Source organism: Suricata suricatta, chromosome 10 (assembly GCF_006229205.1).
Source record: "Suricata suricatta isolate VVHF042 chromosome 10, meerkat_22Aug2017_6uvM2_HiC, whole genome shotgun sequence".
NCBI lineage: Eukaryota > Metazoa > Chordata > Mammalia > Carnivora > Herpestidae > Suricata > Suricata suricatta.
The window spans coordinates 105,250,760-105,276,021 of record NC_043709.1 but is presented as its reverse complement, the minus strand read 5'-3'; the positions used below and the strand labels follow the sequence as shown (position 1 = coordinate 105,276,021).

Genomic DNA, 25,262 nt, shown 5'->3' with positions numbered 1-25,262 from the left:
TTTGCCATGATATAGGCAAAACTCTCTGGAATGTCTATTGAAAGCCTCAAGTGGTCAGTGGGGACTCTGCATTCTGGCTGGTCAAAACTTAAACACCCCCCGGTTCTGAATGGGCTCTGGCAACTTTTTAGCATCTATTTCTCTACTTCTGTTCTGCACATGGAGTTTTATCCCATGCATGTGTGGTTAAGGATTTAGTAACAGACTCTGGACAGGCTTTGCCCGACTTCATGGAAGTTCCTCCTCCTCCAAATCTATGACTAAGTATTTATTTATTTTTTATTTTATAGTTTATTGTCAAGTTGGTTTCCATGTAACACCCAGTGCTCATCCAGACAAGTGCCCTCCTCCATGACCATCATCCCCTCTCCCCTGTCCCCCTCCCCCATCAGCCCTCAGTTTATATAAAGTATATAAAGACAAACTGAAGGGAGCCCTGTGCACATTTGTGAAGCACTTTCCTCCTCCCTGGCACTTCGCTTCACATCTTTCAGCCACCTCATTCCTCCTTAATTCTGCTTGGTCTTCTCAGCTTAGAGAAAATGTGCTTTGCCTAGATTCTCCTTCCTGAGCTGCAGTCTGGAAAATGTCTCCTAGAAGGTCAGGATGGTTTTATGGTTCACCTCATTTGTTTCTTTTTTTTTTCCAGAGATCACAGGTCTCCACTGTTTGTTGTCCAGTTTCTGAAAATAGTGGCTCAACACATTTTGTCCCATCATTTACAGTAAGAAGACGATCTTTCTTTTAATTATGTCAGCAGAGCTGGAAATAGAAGCCTCCAATTCTTTTTCCTATCTATGTCATTCATTTTGCTATCTAAGTTTGGGCTCACTCTAATTAATCTCCTTGAAGTAAGCTTTGAAGTCAATTAATTACATGGGACTTCAACATATCTGGGAAATCTCTTTTCTCTCTCTTCATAAATTAATAGCAATGTAATACTAAAAATGATCTTTTAATCCCCTTGATTGGCTCTTAAACCTTCTAATGTTTATTTATTTTTGAGAGAGAAAGAGAGAGAGAGAATGCCAATGAGGGAGGGGCAGAGAGAAAGGGAGACACAGAATCCAAAGAGGCTCCAGGCGCTGAGCTGTCAGCACAGAGCCCGACGCAGGGCTGAATCCATGGACTGTGAGATCATGACCTGAGCCGAAGATGGATGCTCAACAGACTGAGCCACCCTCTTAAACCTTCTAAAATAACAACAGAAAGACTGCTTTAACAAATAAGTTTCCAAGGAAATTGCAAGAGAGACTGATAAATATACCATGCCAATTGCCTAGGAAGTTCAGAAAAGTTCTTCCATATAGCATTTTTGTCTTCAAATTTCAAAGAATAAATCACCACTGTAAATAATAACCTTTAATGCTGTGAATCTGCAAGACAGTATGATTCTCACCCTCTATTCCTACCTCCCCCACCCTACCTTTTTCCTTTTCTTTATAGAGAAAGATCTTGGGGGTGATTTAGGTATAACTTAGTTAGTGTTCATCAAAGTATCTGGCCATCCAGTCTAAAGTTAAAGAATTTTCTGACTGTATAAAAATCAAACTATAGGGGCGCCTGACTGGCTCATTTGGTAAAGCATGTGATCAGTTGGTCGCAGTTGTGAGTTCAAGTCCTATATTGGGTGTAGAAGTTACCTAAACATTTTTTTAAAATAGGGGCACCTGAGTGGCTCAGTTGGTTAACTGTCCGACTTTGGCTCAAGTCATAATCTCACAGTTTGTGGGTTCTAGCCCCGCATCGGGCTCTGTGCTAATGACAGCTCAGAGCCTGGAGCCTGCTTCAGATTCTGTGTCTCCCTCTCTCTCTCTGCCTCTCTCCCACTCATGCTTGCAAACTCTCTCTCTCTCTCTCAAAAATTTAATTTTTTTTAAATTTGCAGAGTCATACTCCATTGTATGTATAAATATACCACATCTTCTTTATCCATTCATCCATCGATGGACATTTGGGCTCTTTCCATACTTTGGCTATCATTGATAGTGCTGCTATAAACATTGGGGTACACGTGAAATCATTGTTCCACTGTATGCTAACTTGGATCTAAAGTAAAAAAATAAAAATATATTTCAGTATCATCTGAGAGTAAAAACAGAGAATTAAATTATAACACAACTATGCATATAATGAAGAATATACCAGCATTTATATTTCTTTTGATACTCAGTTCATAACTGATATCTGTTTATCTGTTGTTTATATATGTGTGTGTACATACATATATATATACACACTTTGTATATAATACACATTAAATACTTATCTGATGCTGTGCAGAGGAGAGCTGATATTTCTGGAAATTGTAGGCTTAAAACGTTTTTACAGTTTTTCTAATATCAATAGAGAATATCAGCATTCTTTTCCTCTTTTTGCATAAATAATTGAAAGAAATATATGCTGTTCTCTGAAATGAAAAAGTCTTTAAGAATTCTAAAGCTCAAGATTTTTTCGAGGGCATCTGACCTGAATGACACAGTGGAATTACTGTGGGTTTTATCACCTTTTCACTGCCTGGATGATGAGACACCATCCTTCGTCCCAGAATTTCTTCAAGAGGCAGGGCACGGAATGGCCTCTTGAAGGTCTTGAAGGTCAGAAGCCAGGAAAAGCCATTACAACCACATTTCTCATTAGCCATTTTGGTCCTGATAGGAAGAACAATCTCATAGAACACCCTACAAAAAGAGGGAGGGTAGAGAAGAGGTTAATACTTCTTTCTTCTTGACAATGGTAATAATAAACCTCTGTTCTGGTGTTTAAAGTGTGCAATTCATTCACTCACTTCACAAATACTTTTTGAGCGTTTGCACTGTGGCACACACTCCTCTGGGCACAGACAGTAAAGCAATGTATGAAATAAACAACTCTCTGGCCCTGTGGAATTTACATACTAGCAGCTGAGTGAGAAAGCACACAAGATGGTAAGTGAGGAGTTGATCACTGTCAGGGAGAAACCTCACAGCAATTACCATGAAGTCCAGCAAGATAATGTGAGACCTCATCACCAATGTCCCTGCACCCACAAGTTAGTGTCTGTGCATGTATACACGTGTTGGTGGACAGGGTAGGAAATTGCCACAGTGGCATATGACCAAATTAGGCTTATTCTTATAAGTATATTAATATACATTAACCTGGAAAGTAAATTTACATAAAGGAAGTGTAGTACTTCCTATATATTATCAATCATGATTATTGTTTTATTCCCTTTTCTCAGACAGCTTGGGATCAGCATCAACTTTCTGGATATCAACAAGGAAACTGATTTTGAATTATAAAGTATGTACTTCATTTTAACAGAATTTATTAGACTTAAGGGTTTGCTGTAATGTTTTTAGTAAGCAGAAAAACAATGAAATAGAACTGACATTCCAGGGGGACTTCCTAATAAAAAGCCCACACCTTCTTATTTTGTCATAACAAAGTCTTCACTCACTGGACCCACCAGCCAAACCCTCCAGATCTTCAGCACACTCTGGTGTGTAGAAGGACACTCTTGTAAATCCAAGAGTCATTACATTTGTTTCATGCAGTACAACCTTTTTGAAAGTAGAAGAGAAAAAGGAATTCTGTGATGTGACACAACAAAATCCAACCAAAGGGACATTTTTCTCAAACCCACGGCAATATCTGTCCCCTAAACATTTGTGGAGAACCAGAATATCTGAAACTACAAAGCATGTGGAGGAAGACTGACTTTAGGGATATACAAATTCCAGTATCTAGCAACAGAGATATATAGCAAAAAAGCACTGATGTATGCTTTCAGGCAAAATATGTGATTATGTTTTGTACAGGCATGTCAGATGTCCAGAGCCTTTCTTAAGGGATTCAGAATGGTACGATTTTTTTCATCCTCTGTTCTAATGTTGGTCCAACAAAATAAAACTCATACACTTAAAGTGTCAGGTTGGCAAAGCCCATATAATGGTCAATTCATTCAAATAATAACTGTCATCAACAACACGATGAGAAAAATCATCAAGGTCATCATGTTAAAAGACCTCAAAAAATTAATAAAATGAAACAAATAAAGTAAGTTTTGTTTCTCCAAAATAAAAACTATATTCCAGGTGTTAAACTGCTATGGAAATCATAAAAGAAATGTTAATAGGAAAAACACACAACTCATCAATAAAAACCTAACGCCAACAAAATCTTGAGCCAAGAATCAATTGCAAGTCATGATACAGCTATTGAGGGTTTTTTTTTTTTAGGTCATTTATTGAAGAAACAGATATTTGGCATAGAGCTGGTTGAGCCTAAAACACCCCTAGTAGGTATGCATAATTTTTGAATAGATGTTACCAATAGAGGTAGCAGCCATTATTCTCTCTCAGTCTCTCTCTCTCTCTCTCTTTCACACACACACACAGAAGACTGCAAACTAGATTCCCAAATATATTAATTCTTTAAGGTTTTATTTTCCATTTTTCTCTTTTTATTGAGCTATTTTTCCCACAATTATTTTCTCAATAGATAATCTCTGAACTAGGCAAATAATTAAATCATACAAATATACACTCACATAAACAAACACAGACTTTTTTTTCTCAGTTTATGTCTTTTACCTGTACTGGTTATTTCTCTAAAGGAGTCTTTTATAATTTTATTCATATAGCAGGCCACCAGATATTATTCTCTCTAAATGCGCACCTGTATCTTTCATCAACTCTAATGGAAATTTTGTGAGCACACTACTGCTGCTAGGTTTGAGAGTCAAAGAGGGGACAAGGTTTTATGAATTTTTCAGATTGCTGACCAAGAAATATAGTTCATTTCCTACATTATCAATACTATTTAAAATGAAGGTCATAATATTTCTGGAGTGGAAATTTGGGAACATTAAAAATAAACAACAGCTTACTTTTATTTCAATACTTTCTCTGGTGCTTAAAAGGAAATACATTATTGATGCCTTTTGCCAACAATTTGTTAGTAATAAAATGAATAAAAGCTAGTGCACTGCATAATTCCTTCACCAGTAATGAATAAACCTAATCTATAATTTCAATACCCTTTTCAATAATATATACAGATTTTCCATACAACCAATGGCTTCTTTTATCCTCACACATATATGTACAAGACAGTCCATTGTCCCCACAGCCCTCTCTTATTTTCTTGCTAAAATGTGGTGAAATGCAGACAGTTTCAGGTGACTTCAGGAATGTTGAGAAATACTTTGTCCATTCCCTGAGAAAGGACTTCATTATTTTTTTCATATGAATTCTGCTTCCAGTTGATTCACTCCTGAAATAGTGTTTTTGAGACCAAAAACTTTTCAGCAGATTGTTTTTCTAGTGTAAATCTCTACTTGCCACATGTAGAGATTTGTCCTCACTGCCACGGATTAGAAGGAATAGGTGACTTTGAAAGTCTCTAATCGACAATGGCTACTTGCCCCAATTTGGCCAAAGCATCCTCATCTGACCAAAGGAAGAATCTTCAAATCACTGATGGTTGGCAGCATAAAAGAGTGTATATAAGTGATCCAAGATCAACTTAGGATATGTTGTATTGTGTACTACTTTACATTTACTCTGGGGTCCATTGTGCTGGGAAAGCAGTTGTGTATCTATTCTTACAAATGAAATTTGGAGGTTCCCAGATTTCCACGTTATCTGTCCAGAAATGCAGAGGCTGTAACTCTGCCTGTGCATATTGAAGAGAGCAGAGGTGGTCATCCTACATAAGGGTGATCATAAAAGCTTCCCTCCCTTGGTCACCTCTTCTCCTGGCCATTTCCAGCCATGGGTCTCAACAGACCAATGCCAGTGTAGACAGAGACAGTGCCCATCACTAAGAGAAGAAATTGTTGTATTTACTGTGACAGTCACCCTGTTTTATTTCCTAAAGATCAGAGACCAACTCACCTTTAGGACTGTACAACAAATCCCAAAAACAAAATGGCAAAATCCAAAGTGTAGGATCATGCTATATCTATTCACAATTATGAGACACAAATATTGACATACTCATGTCAAGGTATGAGTCTCCTCAAGTCAGGGTTATTTATTTTAAAACCACAGATGTGACATCTTGTGGGGATTTTTCTTAAATTCCAATGGATATAGCTTTTTAAATACAAATTATTTGCTGAAGGTAATAATTGTGAAGAAGTGAGGAATCATGTGAATAACACAGTTTCTATGGCAGGAACCTGACCTCTAAGATATAATTTGAGCCTTCAGACTTAGAAACCCACAGACCCACGTTTGAGAAACTTGTTTGAGTGATGTCAACATCACTCATCACTAGGGAAATATTCTCTCACATCTGCTAGAATGGCTATGAACAAGAAGACAAGAGATAAGTGTTGAGGAAGATGAGGAGAAAAGTGAACCCCGATGCACTGTTGGTGGGGATGTACACTGGTACAGTCACTGTGAAAAACAGTATGCAGGTCTCCCAAGAAGTTAAAAATAGAACTACCATATGATCCGGCAATTCCACTTCTGGGTATTTATCTGAAGAAAACAAGAACAGTAATTCAAAAAGACAGAGGTACCCCTTTGTTCACTGAAGCATTATTTATAATAGCTGAGATATGGAAACAACCCAAGTATCCATTAGTAGATACGTGGATGAAGAAAATGTGGTATAGGTATAAAGTGGAAAATTATTCAGCCATAAAAAGGAATGAAATCTTTCCCTCTGCCACGATGGATGAGACTTGAGGTCACTATGCTAAGTGAAATAAGTCAGATAGAGAAAGACAAATACATCATGATCTCACTTACATGTCGAATCTAAAAACTGATGACTTCAGTGAAAAGTGTTGAGAATACTTCTGTTGACGCAGAGGCTAAATGGGAATGGATCGGGCAGCACGTGGGAGGTGAGGAAATGGATGCTGTGACTTCAAGTCCTCTCGGAAGGAGTTTGAGTGTGGAGGAGAGAGATACAGAAGGGTAGCTGACATGGTGTGTGAGAACCAAATACAGTTATTTTGGTGAGGGAGTCTTTAACATATTTACATGCTAGCAGCAGGATTCAGGGAATAGAGACTGAAGTTACAAGATAGAGAATGGGGTTATTAATACTGTAAAGAAGTGGAGAAAAAACAGGAAGATGGGATCCAAAATACAAGCGGGGGGATTGGCCATTGGCGAGAGAACTCCAAGCTGGGAATGCTAGGAGCAGAGGCTCGGTGCACTGGGAGGAGCGCAGCGTGAGGAAGCTGTCAGTGCCAGCGAGGCTCAAGGTGCGAGAAAGTGATGCCATGTGATCTGGAAGAACGGGAGGTTGTGCTCAGAGGCTAAAGTGCTACCATTTCTGACTCTGGAGGGGAGGCACATGGAATACTCTATCTTATTCCCTTAAGACCCATAAGGGGATTTAACAGGTTGAAATTAAGATTAAAAGCCAGGCTTCTCAACCGGTTTTTGGTTCATTACCATTCAATCAGCACTTTCCTTTCCACTGTTTTCCTGTCAAAGTAAATGTTAAATATTCTGAGGATGATGTCCAAAATAGCATAGAAAATGACAGTGTGAGACTTGCAATAAACCAGATTCAATGCTCTCAAAATTAAAGCGATCTAGTTTTCATAGTAGGGGGGAAGGTGTATTAGTCTGTTTCCAAGATTTACACAAGAAAAGCACAGTCATTGTGTTAATATAGTGGGTTGAGCTTTTATAAAGTAAATCTGGAAAGCCTAAAATATGTGAATATATAATTAAAATTTACATTATACTGTTGAGCTCTAAAGAAGCTTCTAATACCTGGCACCAAGAATCTCTTACCCAGAAGAACTCTCCTCTTCACATATTCTTCTCCAGGTTTGGTGAGAGCCATGCTCCCAGGCACTCACTCCAGAACACTCATTACACTCTGTGAGATGGAAGTTAATGAAAGTCCAGAATAAGCAGCTTCATCTAGAGCTTTCCTTATCAGCACAATTATATGACCACACATCAGTACAAGGAAGCATTCCCCAGACCCACTTTGAGCACAAAGATTTTAAACTTGAAGATTTCTGTCGAATGCCTCCATTTCAGGCGTCTGAGCAAGTACTATATACAATGGGTCAAGGGAAATCCAGTCACATTTGGTGACTCGGTGGAAGAGGTACAGAGGGAGGAACAGAGAAAGAGAGAGCTACTGATTTTAGGTCAGGAATCTCTGAGCCCAGAAATTTTTCTGAGGTCAACCTGCCCACCATTATGCTTATCCATAGAAGTAAATGGCTAAAAGGAACAGGAAATAAATACTGGAGAGTAACAACAGGTCACACATGTAACTCTCTCCATAAGACTTTCCTCCTAAGATGAAGATCTCCAGACTGAGATCTAGTCCTTAACCATAATTAAAAGCTGTGCATTTTCACTGCATTTAGTAGTGTAGTTCTTACTGCATTGGGAATATTGGTCTGGGGTCATGTTACAGTCCTGATACTTTCCTAGGAAGATCTAGTGGACATAAGTTACATTTAAAATCTGCCCATAAACTTTTTCTTTTGGTGACTGCACCTTGTACGGTCCACATAATTCTTACACAGCTGTCAGTCAAGTGGGCACATAACCCAGACCAATCAAAGGAGGGTTCTGTGTAGCAATACCAGGAGAGAGACTAATAGCTTCTGAGTTTGAGGGCTAAGAATATCATGAAAATCTAATGCTGCTGGGGCAAGCTTTCCTGTAACATGGACAGATGTGGAGGAGGAAGAGGACAACACAGAGAAAAACAGAGCCAACAGTGGAGCATTTATATGTAGCTGTTTGAAGTCATTCAAGTCCTGAACTTTTAAGTCTCATGAGTTGACAAAATTTCCTTTGGCTTAAGCTCATTTGCATTGGGCTTCTATTACTTGCAACCATAGGGATCAGACAGATGAAGAAGAGGAAAACGGGTGGCAAAGGGAGGGTGAGAAGAGAAGGTCCTAGAACTAGAGCTAGACAACAACTTTACAACCGCGTTTAGGAGAGGAAGATAGCTGGCTCCCCACTGGCCCCCTTCATTTGTCTTCTGTAGGTCCAGGACGGTGGACCAGAGTACGTTAACAGAGTGAGGTCAGAGCTGAGGTCTCTTCCTTCTCCTCCCTCACACACCCTCAGTACTCCTCTCACTTCAAAATAGCATTGTTAGGAGAGCTTAACTCTAAGCACAGCTGACATTTTTATCCTCCTTCTCACCCTACCTGTATTCTCAGCCAACTCATACCCTAGGACCAGACAGGGAACCCTGGCCAAGACCACTTTACATCTGACTTCTCCTCACATAACCCAATTTAGGTTGCCCAATGCCTGTTATCTTACAAAACTCCCAGAGACACTCCTTTCCCTCTCCCATTGCGATTCCAATCAGTAAATCCCACCCCAATAACTACAGAGGCTTCCATATGCCTTCATAGCATTTGTCTTTACAACATTTGTGAATTCTGATTATGTACACACTTAAGTGAATCACAGTATTTGTATACTAAGAAAAATATAATTTAAAAATGACATAGCCCTTGTATATATTTGGGCAACATATCTCCTCTCTCAACCCTTTGAGTAAATTATAGACCATATCTGATATTACTTATTATTCTCAATTAGATATGTTCAGACACTTTCTTATTAATCCAACCGTACTTACTTTGGAACCAATCACATTTCACTGGACTAGCCCTCTACTCTCTTTACCAGAACTGGACCATTAGATACCCACAGTTAATAGCAATCCTACTTAATCACATTTCACCTATGCAGGCCGTTTCTTTCTCTGACACAAGCTATTAGTTCATACTCTGATCCAGAAAAAAGAAAACTCAGAAAACTGTTCTGTGCCAAATTATTTTGAGAGTGTAGTAAACAGCTAATATTGTCTCCAACTACCTCTAAAGAATGAACAAAATAATTAAGAAGGCTTAACATGACCCAGATACAGAAATACAATTTGAAAAGCACCAAAGCAATACTTCAGTAGTGACTTTTACATATGGGCTATAGTATTGGCCTTAACCACCATATGCTCTAATATTTGAAGATCTCTAATTAGGCAGGAAGATTAGGGATTCTTTGTTAGAAGAGGCAAATGTTTACAAGCTCTGAAAAGCACACCTTGCTGGTACTATCTGCCTTAACTTTTAAGTCTTTATTCTTCCTTCATTCATTTTACCAACATATATTGAGAGCTGAGCATCAATCATAGAGATGAATAAAACACATTCCACATAATACGCTTACAGCATAATAAGTCATACAGGCATGCACAGAATAACTCAATACTATTGGTCATTCTTTGGATTAAAGCATTAAATGTCCAGGAAGTAATATCTAGCACTTAATCTGTAACAAACACAGAATGATATTCTGGAAAGGTGAATTATTTTTGGCAGCGTCCTGGAGACCTGATACCTCCACAAAATATGTTCAGGAGCATAGAGATCCCCTCTGCATCCAGTAGTGCTTTTCCTTGGGCTCAGGGCCGTGTAAGACTCTTCTAGAGTAAGATCCTGTTACCGTACCCATTCTCATAATAACTCCCTATTTCAATCTGGAGATTACTCCTCCCTCAATCTAGCCCGCATACTCTGGGTGGGCTCTACCACTTCTCCAATGGTGGACCTCATGTCTCAAGCCCGCATTCCTCTGCTCATGGAGCTTGGTTCTTGGGAGGGCATATATGTGATTCCTAGCTCTCTCAGTAAAGGGGGTTATGTTTCCACTAGGCTTGAATCTTGAACTCATCTGAGTCTAGAACTGCTGCAGTCATCTTGCCATGAAGAGGGAGACTCTAAGTTCCAGGGGCCATGATGGGAAGCTTGCATATAAAGCCAACCCAGTGCAAGGCAGAAAAGAGACATGGAGGGACTGGATAGCAAGCCCTAGTGACACTGAGCCCAGAACCCAACTGTCCCAGAAGCCAGGCTATCTGTGGACTTTTCAGTTGAACGAGAAAATTTCATCTCTGCTTTATATCCTTTGGAACAGTCCTAACACTTGTAAACTAATGTGCAAAACAATTATAACAGATCTGCTTTGTCAACCCCTTCTCATCATTTTCTGGGCCCTATCCAAAGTTGCCAGGGCTTAGAGTCTAACAAGGATATCACAACTTCAATTTCCTTTAAAAGCAACATCACAGAAAATATGATTAGGAATGTTTAGCTAAAATTATTTTGTAGGCATTTTTAGAAATCCAAGTTTTATTTATTGGCTAATCTAGAAAAATTACCTGGAAGCAATTAGATATAATCTGTTTTGATTATTGGTCTTGGCCATCAAAACTCATAAATGCATTAGAATTCTGGTAACACAGATAAGACATATAGCCAGATCCTGAAGCATGTAAATAGATTTCTAATATTTATTGCTTTTTAGTAGCTGGTTTGTACTCACATATATGAGCTTGAATGAGAAAATACTAATAAAATTGCCAATATGAGGCTTTAAGTTTGAAAACTTATTCTGTAATTTAACATTTGTGAGCAATATTACTACAGTGTTCCACCTTATTCATTAGTCATTTCCTCCATATTGAAGCTTTGTTGCAAGCAATGCAAATTACAAATCTTATTCCACCTACAAATTCTTATTTAATGCAATAACTCTTAGTCTTCTAATCTATGAGCCCATAGTTAAGGAAAAGTTACAACCAAACATCACCCAACAGCTTGTAATCTTGGGAAAAAAACGTAAAAATAAAAAGCAGCAGTGTCAAACTTTTAAAAATGGGAAAATGGTGCCATCTTGTGGTTATAAAAATGTTAAAAATAAAAATTTTATCTTACTTTTTCCGATATTTTAAACAATCACTGCCAAAATCAGACCCACCTTAAACTATTATTTTGCTCAGTGTTCTGAAATACCCAGATAAAGCCTCTTTATTCCTCCTTTAGAATACTGTTAATGTGTAGAATTTTCCTTGACAATCAGATTCACTGCTGTCTCAGCCAGGAAAATATGATTTCCTGAAAAAATAGTTTCCATGATTATTCTTTGATTTCTGAATTGGAGACAGATCTTAATTCTGAAATCTAAGGTAACGCATTCATGGAAAAAAGCTCTAAAACATTTTTTAGGCCTTAACACGGTAATCAGCAAATGTCTTTCAGAGATGGTTCCAAGCACTAGACTGGAACTAGATTGACTTGATTTTTAAGAGTCCATTAAAGTGCAGGTTGACTTCCAGAAAACATAGTGCTATAAGAAGTGTTAAAATCCTTCTTCCCAGAAATATTTGGATTGATCAAAGAAATAAGATGAGTATGAGTCAAAATATCATCCCAAATGCCCCACATCTTATACACCAGACTGCAGGAAAATGCCAAGGGCTGACTCATATGCGTCTTTACCTTGAATACAAAATGGTGCTGGGAGAAGCAGAAGCAGGCTTTCCTCTGATTATAAACGCAATCTGGTACTTCCATCGGCACATCAGTCCACGCAGACTAAAGGGATCGCCTCCTAAGGGATAATATTTGGGTGAAATGCATTTGAGCTGGCATAAAGGACCTCCTAGTCTAAGTTGAACAGTAATTTAAATATTTATGTTTAAGTTTAATAATATACTTCAATAGAAAGGACATTTGTACTTTATAGGAATAGAAAAGTAAATACACAAATTTGTACTACTTGCCTAGTAGAATTATTTATAGGAACAATGAGAATAGAAATAGTAACAGACTCAGGGCGCCTGGGTGGTAAGCATCTGGCTCTTGGTGTCAGCTCAGGTCACGATCTCACATTTTGTGGGATGGGTTCAAGCCCCACGTTGGGCTCTGAACTAACAACTGACAGCACGGAGCTTTCCTGGGATTCTCTCTCCCTCTCTCTCTGCTCCTCCCCATCTCTCTCTCTCTCTCTCTCTCTCTCTCTCCAAATAAATAAATAAATAAATAAATAAATAAATAAATAAATAAATAAGTAAATCAGCAAATAAATAAATAAATACTTTTTAAAAAGGTAGCAATCTTAAAGGATGGTTGTGGAGCTGGCCATAGCAAGGAGAGAAAGAAAAAGGTATAGAGTGAAAGAGCCAGGGAGGGAAGAGAGAAAGAGTTCTAGAAGGTATTACATAAGCATAGGGTAAAATCATGTGTGATGATCATATTTGGCTGAGCAAATTCAAGAGAGTAACAGTAAAAGTCAACATTTATTGGACACTTACCAATGTCAGAATTTTTATATTTAGTCATCTTTGAAAAATAAAAACTAAAAAGGTGAAAGACTACTGGAATTAGATGGCTAGATGAGATTTTTCAAAGAATTTTCCTCTAACTTCAAAATTCCAGAGATCAGTTCTAGTATGCATTGCAGTCTTCAACAGAATGCACCATGGTGTCCATGCATTCACTAAACAAATATGCCAAACTTTTTTTCAAAGGAGAGGCTGAAACATTTTTATGTTTTAATGTTATAATAAAATGGCCATATAAGCACAGATTCTTGAAGTCCCTTTTGAAATCACTCTTGGAAGTGAGTGAAGTGAACTTACAAAGTAAAAACAGTGAGGAACATGTCTTCCATGATGAAATTTCCAAGATGAAACAAATAAAAACAGGCCCAACCTTATGCCACAACCTCACACCAAATAAGATACAATACTTAGAATGGAAAAGTGACTCACTTTCCAGAGAAGAGTATGCAAAGGAGCAGCAAGCAGGGCAATTCTGGAAACCACACTCAGGGGCAGGCAGCTCAGGGGCAGAAAGGGCATGCCAGGTTTCCAGCCTCTTCCTTTCCTGTGCTGGCAGCAAAGAATTCAAGGTCTATACTGAAAGAGCTGCCAAATTTATCTTCCACTTTGGCCCAAAGAGAAAACACTGAAGGGCCAAAATCCAATCACCATTTTTACACTCCTGGCTGTGGAGGTAGCAATGATTAAGCTAAGAGAGGAAAAATCCAGAGCTATATTTTTTTCACATTTCAATGTCTCTGTAATCTAGCTGCTTTAAAAAAAATCTATAGCAAAAGAAGCTTTCCATCTCCCAGATAGAAGAGGAAGTGATAATGTAATCATCATTCCTTGTACTTTTCCTTTACCTTTGAATAGAAGACTTATCTTGTGCTATATTTTTTAATTTATTCTAAATGTGAGTTTCTGATTATTTTTTTAGATATCTTCTAAAAATTACCCCAAGAGGCATCATTAGCATAAAACTAATACACATTTATACAGTGAAGAAAACATTTGTTATAAGAAAATAACTACCCTTCCAAACTCTTTGGTGGATCTTTCTGGAACTTTCTGGGATCTTTCTTATTACTGAAAGATTTTGCTCTAGGTTCTGAAATGGGACAGAAAGGTATATTAATAGAATAATGACTTCAATGGGCATTCTGAATTTAAAGATGAAAGTTCACCTCTGCTCTATTTCCTATTCCAAATTTCGTCCAGCTATATTGCCCAACGTAGCTTCTCAGAGTTTCTGCAAGGAGATTAAATAACAACATTAAAATATTAAACGGGCACCTAGGTGACTCAGTCAGTCAAGCTTCCAACTTTGGCTCAGGTCATGATATCGTGGTTCATGAGTTTGAGCCCTGCATCAGGCTCTGTGTTGACAGCTCAGAGTCTGGAGCCTGCTTCGGATTCTGTGTCTCCCTCTCTTTCTACTCCTCCCCCAACTCATGCTCTGTCTCTCTCTCCTTCAAAAATAAATAAACATTTTTAAAAAGTAAAATATTAAAATTAAATCAAATATCTCAAATTAAAATGTCCCCAAATCAAATGTCAACAGATAGTAATACTCCCAAATTAAATAAAAACCCCTCCCATTATTAATTTCCTGATGATATCACTAAAAGATTTAAATCTTAAAAAATGAAAATCCAAGATATTTTAGTTAAAGTCCAAAGGGCTAAAGTATGAAAACCTCCTGCTATCCATGAGCATTATGAATCCAAGAAATTAAAGTCCCAAATCCCAGTTTATTCTAAAATCATTCTCCCCAACTTCTCATTCTGCTCAATTTCAGTTAGATGAATTTTCCACGTCTGCATTCTTTTAGCAGCTACAGCCTGCCTGTCTTTCTCTAGGGTGAGAGAAATTCAGGACTTCAAAAATTGTGTTTGTTCACTGCTACACAGCTCAGAAGTCTCACTATTAAGAATCCAAATTATACAAAATTACACAGCAATTGGTTTTCACACCTACACATTTTAAAAATATACCAATCCCCAAATCCTACTATTATCCCAAACATAATTATGTTCCAAACCTTAGTACTTAGTACCAGCCCTAATAAAAACTCAAAAGTATCTAAAAACAATATTTGGGAGCGCCTGGGTGGCTCAGTTGATTGAGTGTCCGACTTTGGCTCAGGTCTTGATCTCATGGTTCATGGGTTCTAGCCTCGTCTTAAGCTCTGTGCTGACAGCTCAGAGCCTGGAACCTGCTTCAGATTCTGTGTCTCCCTCTCTCTCTGACCCTCCCCTGCTTGCACTCTGTCTCTCAAAAATGAAAATAAAAAACATAAAATAAAATAAAAAATAAAAAATAAATAAATAAATAAATAAAAACAATATTTGTTTCAACTTTGCTAGTCAAATTATGATGCTTGTCTGGGGCCCATGATCATGACCCTAAAAATCAATTAGCATTGCACAAGAATGTTTATAGTGGCATTATGCATAATAGCCAAAAAATGTAAACAATGCAATGCCCATCGACTGATAAATGGACGAACAAATGTGGCATAGCCATACAATGAAAAATTATGCAGCTATAAAAACAAGTGAGAGTTGCTACATATGGGTGAACTTTGAAAAAATTACACTAAGTGAAAGATGTTAGTCACAAAAGGCCACATACTATATGATTCCATTTATATGAAATAACCAGAATAGGCAAACCCATAAGAGATGAAAAGTAGATTAGTGGTTGCCAGGGGGCAGAGGAAGAGAGAACTGTGAGTGACTGCTAATAGGTTTCTTTTAGCAATATTTCTCTGCTGGAAATATCCTGGAATTTGATAGTGGTTTTAGTTAATGGCAAATAGGTAATGGTAACAGATAACAGTAATAGTTCATATTCTAAAAATTACTGCTGTGTATACTTTTAAACCATTAATTTCATTTATTTATTTTAAACTCAATCATTTTATTTTTGGGGTGCCTGAGTGGTTCAGACATTTGAGTATCTGACTCTTGATTTTAGCTCAAGTCATGATCCCAGGGTGGTAGAATCAAGCCCTGCATTGGGCTCCACACTGAGCATGGAGTCTGCTTAAGATTCTGTCTCTCCCTCTCCCTCTGCCCCTCTCCCCACTTGCACTGTTTTTGAAAAAAAAATCAATCATTTTATTTTATTTCAATTCCAGTGTAATTACAGTGTTGTACTAGTTTCAGGTATACAATTCTAGACATTACTCAGTGTTCACCATAAGTGTACTTATTTTTTTTTATTGAAAGAGAGAGGGAGAGAGGGTGGAAGTGAGTAGGGTGGAGAGAGAGAATCCCACGAGGGGCAGAGAGAGAGAGAAACAGAGGCTCACCTGAAGCAGGACTTGAACTCACGAATCATGAGGTCATGACCTGAGCTGAAGTCAGGTGCTTAACCGACTGAGCCACCCAGGTGCCCATAAATGTACTCTTAATCTCCCTTACACACTTCACCCATCTCCTTCCCTCCCCCTGCCCCACCCCCTCATCACCAGCCATCTCCCCTCTAGTCACCATCTGTTTTTTCATTATATTTAAGAGCTTGTGTTTTATAAACAAGGAGTTTTATATCTGAATTTTTATTTTGTTTACATTTTTGAAATATTTATTTTTTTATGTTTTTTATTTATTTTTGAGAGACAGAGAGACAACGAGCAGGGGAGGGTCAGAGAGAGAGGGAGGACCAGAATCTGAAGCAGCTCCAGGCTCTGAGCTAGCTGTCAGCACAGAGTCTGACATGGGGCTCGAACCCACAAACTGTGAGATCAAGACCGAAGTTGGACACTCAACTGACTGAGCCACCCAGGCGCCCCATATATCTCAACTTTTAAAACAGGTGGGAGAACCACTCAAAAGAGGTTAAATTTGACACTGTGAGATGTACTAGTTTGTGGGAACAGGATGGGTAGGGGCTGGGATTCACTCATTTCTTTTCTTGGGGATTGTCATTTGAGATACCCCTGTGTTTGTCTGTTTGTTTTTTCCCTTAAAATTTACAAGGGAAGCAGTCCAGGCACGAGGTCCTGCAAAGAAGTTCTTCCCATCCAGCATTTTCACTCTCTCAGTTTAGACTTCCCCATAGAATGCTATATTTCTGTCTTTCTACCAGCTATGTTGCTGTGGGTTGCAACTTGGCGACATGGCCTGCACTGTCTCCCAGGAACTGGCATTTTGGGTCCTGAGTCACAGTGCCTGCTGCCACTTGCTGTGGAACTTCTTTTGGCTGTGAACCCTGCTTCCCAGGGAATGTTCATCCTGGAGAACTGTTGCACCTGGAGAACGACTTTCAGGAAGTTCCTGAAATAAAGGGGCTTTTGAGGAAGTGCTTCTCTAGAGGCCTCGTGAAACAAATAAATCCCTGTGCCATTCCAACTCAAGAGATGGTGCATCCTCGGGTTTGGGATGTTATAGGCTCTCTGTATCAAAGTGGGGAATGATTCTTAAAGGCTGTGTAAAAACCATGTGTATCCATGGCTTAGTCCTTCCATAGATTCCTCCCTTGGATCTGAAGTCAGTTCAAAACAGCATAAAAAAAGGGGGCTCCTGGGTGGCTCAGTGGGTTGTGTCCAACTTTACCTCAGGTCGTGATCTCCAGGTTTGTGGGTCCGAACCCCACATCAGCCTCTCTGCAGGCAGCCCAGGACTTGGGGCCTGCTTCATAGTCTGTCTCTCCCTCTCTCTCTGTCCCTTCCCTGCTCCTGCTCTGTCTCTCTCTTTCTCAAAAATAAATAAACATTTTCAAATAGTTTACTTACATGCTAGTTATTAAGCTCACACACATAATTTAGTTGCACTAAATTCCTGGCCTTGAGACCTGGTTGAAAGTCATATTGTAAAAACAGTAAATATTTATCCCCAGTCATGATGCTTTTGTCCTTTTGAATGAATCCCTTGCTTCAGATGCACCTCTTATTGAGGCTCTGATGGCCCAGTGTCTGCAGAGACCCTGTAAGTCTCTTAAACACCAGTGTCATTCAGAATAAAACTGCATAATCCAAATTCTAAAGCCAGCCTCTGCTAGGTACCAGGACCACCCACTAGTAGCTTAAGACCAATATCTGTAACACGGACTATATAAATAGTCACTTCCCTGTGGTCAAAGTGGCCATAATTACAGTGACTCACCAACATCAAAATCTCACATTGCCCAAAACTTTAAGTGTTTGCCAGGGGCCATGAGAAGTTAGGGGGAAAAAATTACTATAATCACATCACACTAAATAGGCCACTGCAAACTTCCAAAGACATGAATCCTCGTGGCCTGGCTCTACAAAAACCAAGTCTGAATATTATTTTGTTCCTGGTACACAAACAGAAATGGATAGATTACCTGTAATTTCCTATGTAACCCAAAACCTTCACACCTTAATCAAATACAAAGCTGTCTATATACAATGATCTCAATGGCTTTAAAAATAGGCATCAAAACCCTACACTCCGAAACAGAATATACAAAAATGGTAATAATAACTGTCTTTAAGTGATTGGATGATGAATTATTACTATTTTCTATTTTTAACCTCTAAAACTTTTCTATAAAAATTATAATTATTTACACAATCAGAAAACTGCCTAACTGCCTTGAGGTCAGGGGAGAGAGACACCTCACCTCCAGAAGCCAAGAGATGGTTATAATTCTGACACTTTCTAGGAAGTGTCTAGAAAATGCAGCCTCTTGATATTGAAATGAGTCTCATCTCACAGCTGTATCACCACTAGCCTAGCAGCCTCTATTTGTCCCGTAAAGTTATGGAGTTTAACATAGAGTCCCTGAAATTATAAGCAAAATAAATAAACAAATAAAGCAAAGTGACTAATCATTTGGTTTTTATCTCCAAGTTCCAGATAGGCAGGAAGTTCAGGAAAGCCTTGACTGTCTTCCGGAGTTTTAGAGAACAGAGAACATGCCCCGGTTACCCCTTCACTAGCTAAACAAATCCACAAGGTGGGGCTATGATCATTTTCAATTTAATACATGAGTGGTACAAGAAGAAGAAACCTGAGCAAGCATTAAACAGATATTTACTGCAATGGTAAAGTCTGTAAAGATACGCTTTAGGGGCGCCTGGGGGGCTCAGTCGGTTTAGTGGCCAACTTCAGCTCAGGTTATGATCTCACAGTTCATGAGTTTGAGCCCCACGTTGGGCTCTATGCTGACAGCTCAGAGCCTGGGGCCTGCTTCTGATTCTGTGTCTCTCTCTCTCTCTCTCTCTGACCACTCCCTGCTCATGCTCTGTGTCTCTCTCTCTCTCTCTCTCAAAAATAAATAAAAACGTTAAAAAATTTTTAAAAAGATACATTTTAAAGTTAAAACTCCTAAATCAACTCCTAGCTTGATGAAAAGCATGCCTGTGTATGCAAGTGCACAGCCCCCATCCCTGGAACCAACACTTGGCAATATTTATCAATGTATGAGTAAAAAAAAAAAAAAAAGTGGGCACCTGGGTGGTTCAGTAGGTTAAGCATCCAATTCTTGGTTTCAGCTCAAGTCATAATCTCATAATTCGTAGGTTCAAGCCCAACTGTGGGCTCCACCCCTGGTTTTCCCCTACTGCTTTATTACCTCAGATCTCTGCACTCTCCATTTACTTCGAAAACTACTTCGCAGGCTCTTTGGCCCTTTCTCGGGCTGGCTGTCTTCTTCTCATCTTCAGGTCGTTCCTGGTGAAAATAGCATGTATACATACCTTAATTACTCTTTGTTGCATTATATTGTTTTCTTATTTGTCACAGTAGTTATTACAATCTGCAATTATCCTGTTGCTTGTACCTCGCGTAATATATATAAACCCTGCCACACTTTCCACCCATGAGGTCCTTTATCTTGTTAATCTTCTTCATGCCTCTGTTCCCAATACCTAATATAACAAGTCACAAAGCCAACTGTCAATACGTATTTGTTAAATGAAATTAATACATATCCATAAAACATCACAAGTTATTTTTAGTAGTATTATTTTATAATAAAAAATAAGTTCACAATAAAACTCTAAATAGATAATTGATCAATTATACCTCAATAAAACTAGAACGTATGTGTATATTAAATACATATATCATATGTATATCATATGTAAACATGTATATAAAGATAGTTGCATAGTAAAGAGTAAAAGAATGTCAAAACATTGACAGTAGTTCTTTATGAGTATGGGATTTGCAATTGACCTTTGTTTTCTTCTTTATTCCTCAATTTATTTTTTATAATAGCAGGTACAATTTTTACATGCAAGAAAATGTTAGGAGTCCCTGGGTGGCTCAGTTGGTTAAGCATCTGACTTCAGCTCAGGCCATGATCATGCGGTTTATGGGTTCCAACCCCGCATCGGGCTCTGTGCTGACAGCTTGAAGCCTAGAGCCTGTTTCGGATTCTGTATCCCCCCACCTCTCTCTCTCTGCCTTTTCCCTACTCTCTCTCTCTCTCTCAAAAATCAATAAACATTGAAAAATTATAAAGAAATTTTTAAAGGAAGAAAAGGAGAACAAAGAAGAGGAAGACAAAGAAGAGCTGTTAATCATTGTATTTTCAACTCCCATAATAGGTAGGCATCAACTCTTCAAGACAGCAGCATGAAGGCTGAAGATACTTTGGCTAAAAGTTCACTTCCATTGCATCCAATTCTCTGTCAAAGGAGTAAATAAAATACTGAATTTATTGCTTGCAAAGCAAGGGAGAGAGCTGTCCTAGTTAGGAATGGTCTCTCATAGCACAGCAGAAAGCTGATCTTCAATGGGGGTTTGGATATGTAAAGATCTACTCACTGCAGAGTGAACATTTAGAGATGTGCTGGCCTTTCGTTGTGATGCTGTAGTTACTGGAGTGCATCAGTACTGGTTTACTGGCTTCCAGAAGCCTGGGGCTGCCATTAATTGGCTAGTTCTCAGATATGTGCTTATTGATGTAAGGATGTCATTAATCAATTGAGACAGGTTTAAAACCAGCTCTGGTGGTTACTTCCTATTGTAGCCAAAAACAAAGAATAGGAACTTCTCATCCTTAGTATTCTCCATCCAAATCCTCTCAGCCAAAGCTGTGGGAATTATCCACATTGCATCACTATTGTTGATTCCCCTTTGTTTGTACAGGGCTCTTTTTCAGTTCGAGAATAAACCAGCATGATTTGATGCTGTTTTTGACTTTGTATCATCTATTGATCCATTGTCAGAATAGTGTCTGTGCATAAACATTTAAGATTCTGGGCAGCGGACATTGATTATGAGACATATAAAAAAGAACAAAAAGTATTATATAAAAAAAGTATTGGGGCACCTGGGTGGCTCAGTCGGTTAAGTTTCCAACTCTTGATCTCAGCTCAGTTCTTAGTCTGAGGGTTGTGAGTTCAAGCCCCATATTGGGCTCCATGCTGGTCTTGGAGCCTACTTTAAAAAAAAAAAAAGGTATTAAAAAAAGTACCTGAAAGATACTCCAGAACCATAACCCAGTATTTTCCAGCACTGGCCAATAAAACAAATCTCACACCTAGTGCCAAGTTACCTTTTTCTTTCATTTTTCTTAAAATGTAGTTTGTTCCAGTCTTGCTGGCAGTGTTAATCCAGGTACAGTAAAGTATACTAGCAATGGCAGTTTAAAAGAACACTAAAGCTTATACTATTCTCTATAATATCTTAGCTAAGGACAATAACATGCTTTGGTGTGCCTCTGAGCATGAGCTGCATTGTCTATTAGGTCTGCTGATGTGAAGAACAAATATTTGATGACCACCTCAAGTTGCCCAACTACATGGGTGGAATCAGTGTGCTCAGTCTGTTTTTCCTTTTATCGCCTCTACCTCGAGGAAACATTTTGTCCCTTTAAATTATTTTTTTAATGTTTTATTTATTTTTGATACAGAGGGAGACAGAGCATGAGAGGGGGAGAGTCAGAGAGAGAAGGAGATATAGAATCTGAAGCAGGCTCCAGGCTCTGAGCTAGCTATCAGCACAGAGCCCGACGCAGGGCTCAAACCCACGAACGTGAGATCTGATCTGAGCCGAAGTCAGAGGCTCAACTGACTGAGCCACCCAGGCACCCCTAAATTCTTTGTAAGGAGTGATAGTAGTCCTCCCAAGAGGTTGGGAGTCATACACTTGGAGTGGTCTAACTAACTATTAGCTCCATATAGAACAATTAATTTTGGTCCTGGATTAGCACTGACAGTCCGGTTCCACACAGGAAAAAGAACTCTAGGGAGGTGATCTTTTGTGTGAGTGTTGTTGGAACAAGGTCATTGTTATATTACAAGGAGATTTATATCTACTTCTTCTAGCGTGAGAATATTTTTCTTCATTTATGTGTTGGTCATTTTAATGTAACATATCTTTATATTATGCTCAATTTGTTCTAGGAATGAATATTTTTAACTTTTGGTCATTTAGTTTGAATAATTCATGGTTTCAAATGTTTGACTTATCGTATTACTACCAAGAAAACCACCAACAATGGTTAAGCCAATTTTTATCAAATTGAGCCATGGTGTTTACATAAAGATCATTGTTGCAACTCTGTCTTTAATGTTACCAAAAGATACAATTCTTAAGATTATATGTTATTGTTATTGAAAATCATTTTAGTAACAGGTTTGGCTGTTGTTTGGGTTTTCCAAAACTTGGCATAAGGAGATATATCCAATATTCTTCAAATTGGCTGTGCTAGTAATAGATTAGGAGAGCTAAATTACAGGATCATGTTGGAGATTGTCTCTAATAAGGCCTAGACCTACGTAAGTTATTAGTTAGTGGCAACAGAAAAATAAACTAATACAGACATGGATACACTATTCAAAGGAAAACTAAGGTCAAGAGAATCAAGAGCAAATGTATCCCAAGGAGAATATGACAATCAGTGGTTCCATTCATCAAGGAGCATCTTGTACATATGATCTTTTTTGTTTTAATGTTTATTTTTGAGAGAGAAAGAGCTTGAGATGGGGAGGGAAACAGAGGGGGAGACACAGAATCCAAAGCATGCTCCAGGCTCTGAGCTGTCAGCACAGAGCCCAATGTGGGGCTCGAACCCACGAACCGTGAGATCATGACCTAAGCCGAAGTCAGATGCTTAACCGACTGAGCCACCCAGGTGCCCTACATGATCTTGAATGGAAGCTATATACTTTCAAGAATTTTTCAGTCAGTAGTTGACTTCCAAGGACTGTGTGCTTCTGGAGGTTCTTTGAATAGCCTAAGTTTAAGATCTATAGTGGCTATAAGTCTTCAATTATTGTCATTTGAATGAGTAGTGATATTGTTTTAGTTGAGAAATGTTTCCAAGGATTGATTAATTATGATTTAATTTCTGTAATGGAAGCCAAGAGTATCTGGAAATCATTCCAGCAAGGTTCATAGAAAGTATTTCTCAGGTGTCTTTTGTAGAACATCCAATTACTCTGTTTTAGGTTATGCACAATTTATTAAACAATTGGCAAGGAAAATAAATCTGTGTTGATGAAAGGACTGAGTATATAGTCCTTTATAATGCTTACCTATGTCAGATTGTGAAGGATTAAAATTAAGTATGGATAGAAATAATATCAGCCTCATAGGGAAACATTCCATGACTTTCTGAGAGGAGAAGGCTAAATGTGGCTGATAGCTTAGATAGTTTAGCTTTAATAATCCATTTGTTCCTTTTGTTTTTCCAATCAGTCAGTGGTTATAAGGCCAATGAAGTTTTTAAGAGGTAAAACCTTGCATAATTCACAAAGAACTGTCCCAGTAAAATGTGTTCCTATCAATGGATAAACAAGTAACAATTACCTATGTAAGGTGTGGGACATAAAATTTGATACCTTTTAGTCTTAGAGAGTTCTGTGGCCATTTTACAGGGGAATGTTTCAATACATTCCTTTCCACCCTCAAATGTAAATTGCATTACTAACAGATATTTAAAACCCATAAAAGGAGGAAATTATAGGAAATTCATTTGGAGATGCTCGAGTGACCTCTTAGGCATGCTTCTAGTCAATGACTCAATTCTGCTTTTCCTGAATTGTACTGGTTTACAGGTGTGACATGAATGGTCCATATCCTCTGTCGTCCTTAAAAAGTGCCCCCATTATGGGCTGCCTCGGTGACTCAGTCAGCTGTGTCCAACTTCGGCTCAGGTTTTGATCTCATGGTTCATGGGTTTCAGCCCCGGGTCAGGCTTTGTGCTGACAGCTTGGAGTCTTGAGCCCCTCCCCACATCTCTCTTTCTCTCACTCTCAAAAATAAATGAACACTTTTTTAAAAAGTGTCCCCATCAAACTTTATTTTGTATCATGGCCAATTTGTCCCTAGCATGATAGGATACCTACTGGGAAATCTTAGCAAGTAGCTATTTGTATTTATCTGGTACTACCCTGTGGCCAAACTGGCTTTGCCACAACCCATAATCATGGATATTAGAATCTAATTGTTCCCAGTATGGCTGTCCAGAATTGCAGGCCACTTTTTGTGTGTTTCTGACGGAATCCTTGATGATCTTCATGGATTTTTCTTTCTGTTCTGATGAAATCCTTGCATGCGGACTTTTATCAGGGAAGCCTATTTAGCATGATATCTAAGATTTAAAATGTGGATCTGGACATGATTGTAACCATTATGCAATACTTGCTGTATAATCCAGACTGGCACTGGCCACATAGAAATACAGTATCCAGAGGTCAGGAAGGTCAGTGAGTGTTTCTTTGAAGAAACGCTCAAGAGTTTCTCTAGAGGTGACCAAAAAATAAGTGTCTGGAGGCATTCTAAATTTTGCCATAGGAGAACAAAGAGGGAGAGAAAAATGGTCCACCTGCAACCTACTTCCTTAGCAGCCAAGGTCAGCACATCAGCCAGTAGTGACCCTGGCTGTGGGGACATAACAGCAAGCATGGAGAGACAGCTGGCATTTGGTAATAGCTAGGTGAGAATTTTCCAAGCTATTTATAAAGTATGATGTACATGGTATATTTCTAACTGGAAACTTCTTGCTGGGAAAGCAACATCACGTCAGGAATTAAGACCTTTGATGGTGCTCCAACAGGAAAAGAAGTGGCAATGTGATCACCAATCTTCACTTCTTTAACATCCTTGCTTTTGGCTGTAGCTGTACCACTGAAGTTCAGTGCCAGTAATTTATGTTGCTCCGTTGTATCATTAGCCCAACATAAAGTATGGCCGAAACATTAGCTGGAGGTGTTA

The 25,262-nt window shown here is 38.6% G+C and overlaps 1 long non-coding RNA gene across 1 annotated transcript; it reads right to left on the bottom strand.

Moving 5' to 3' along the window:
* Positions 1-1,961: 1,961 nt before the first annotated feature.
* Positions 1,962-21,416, bottom strand: LOC115304373. Its single transcript, XR_003914407.1, has 6 exons — positions 21,373-21,416; positions 19,666-19,763; positions 12,293-12,404; positions 7,755-7,842; positions 2,507-2,681; positions 1,962-2,049 (listed from the first exon to the last, which is right to left on the bottom strand). It is a non-coding gene; the product is annotated as an uncharacterized LOC115304373 (long non-coding RNA).
* Positions 21,417-25,262: the final 3,846 nt, after the last annotated feature.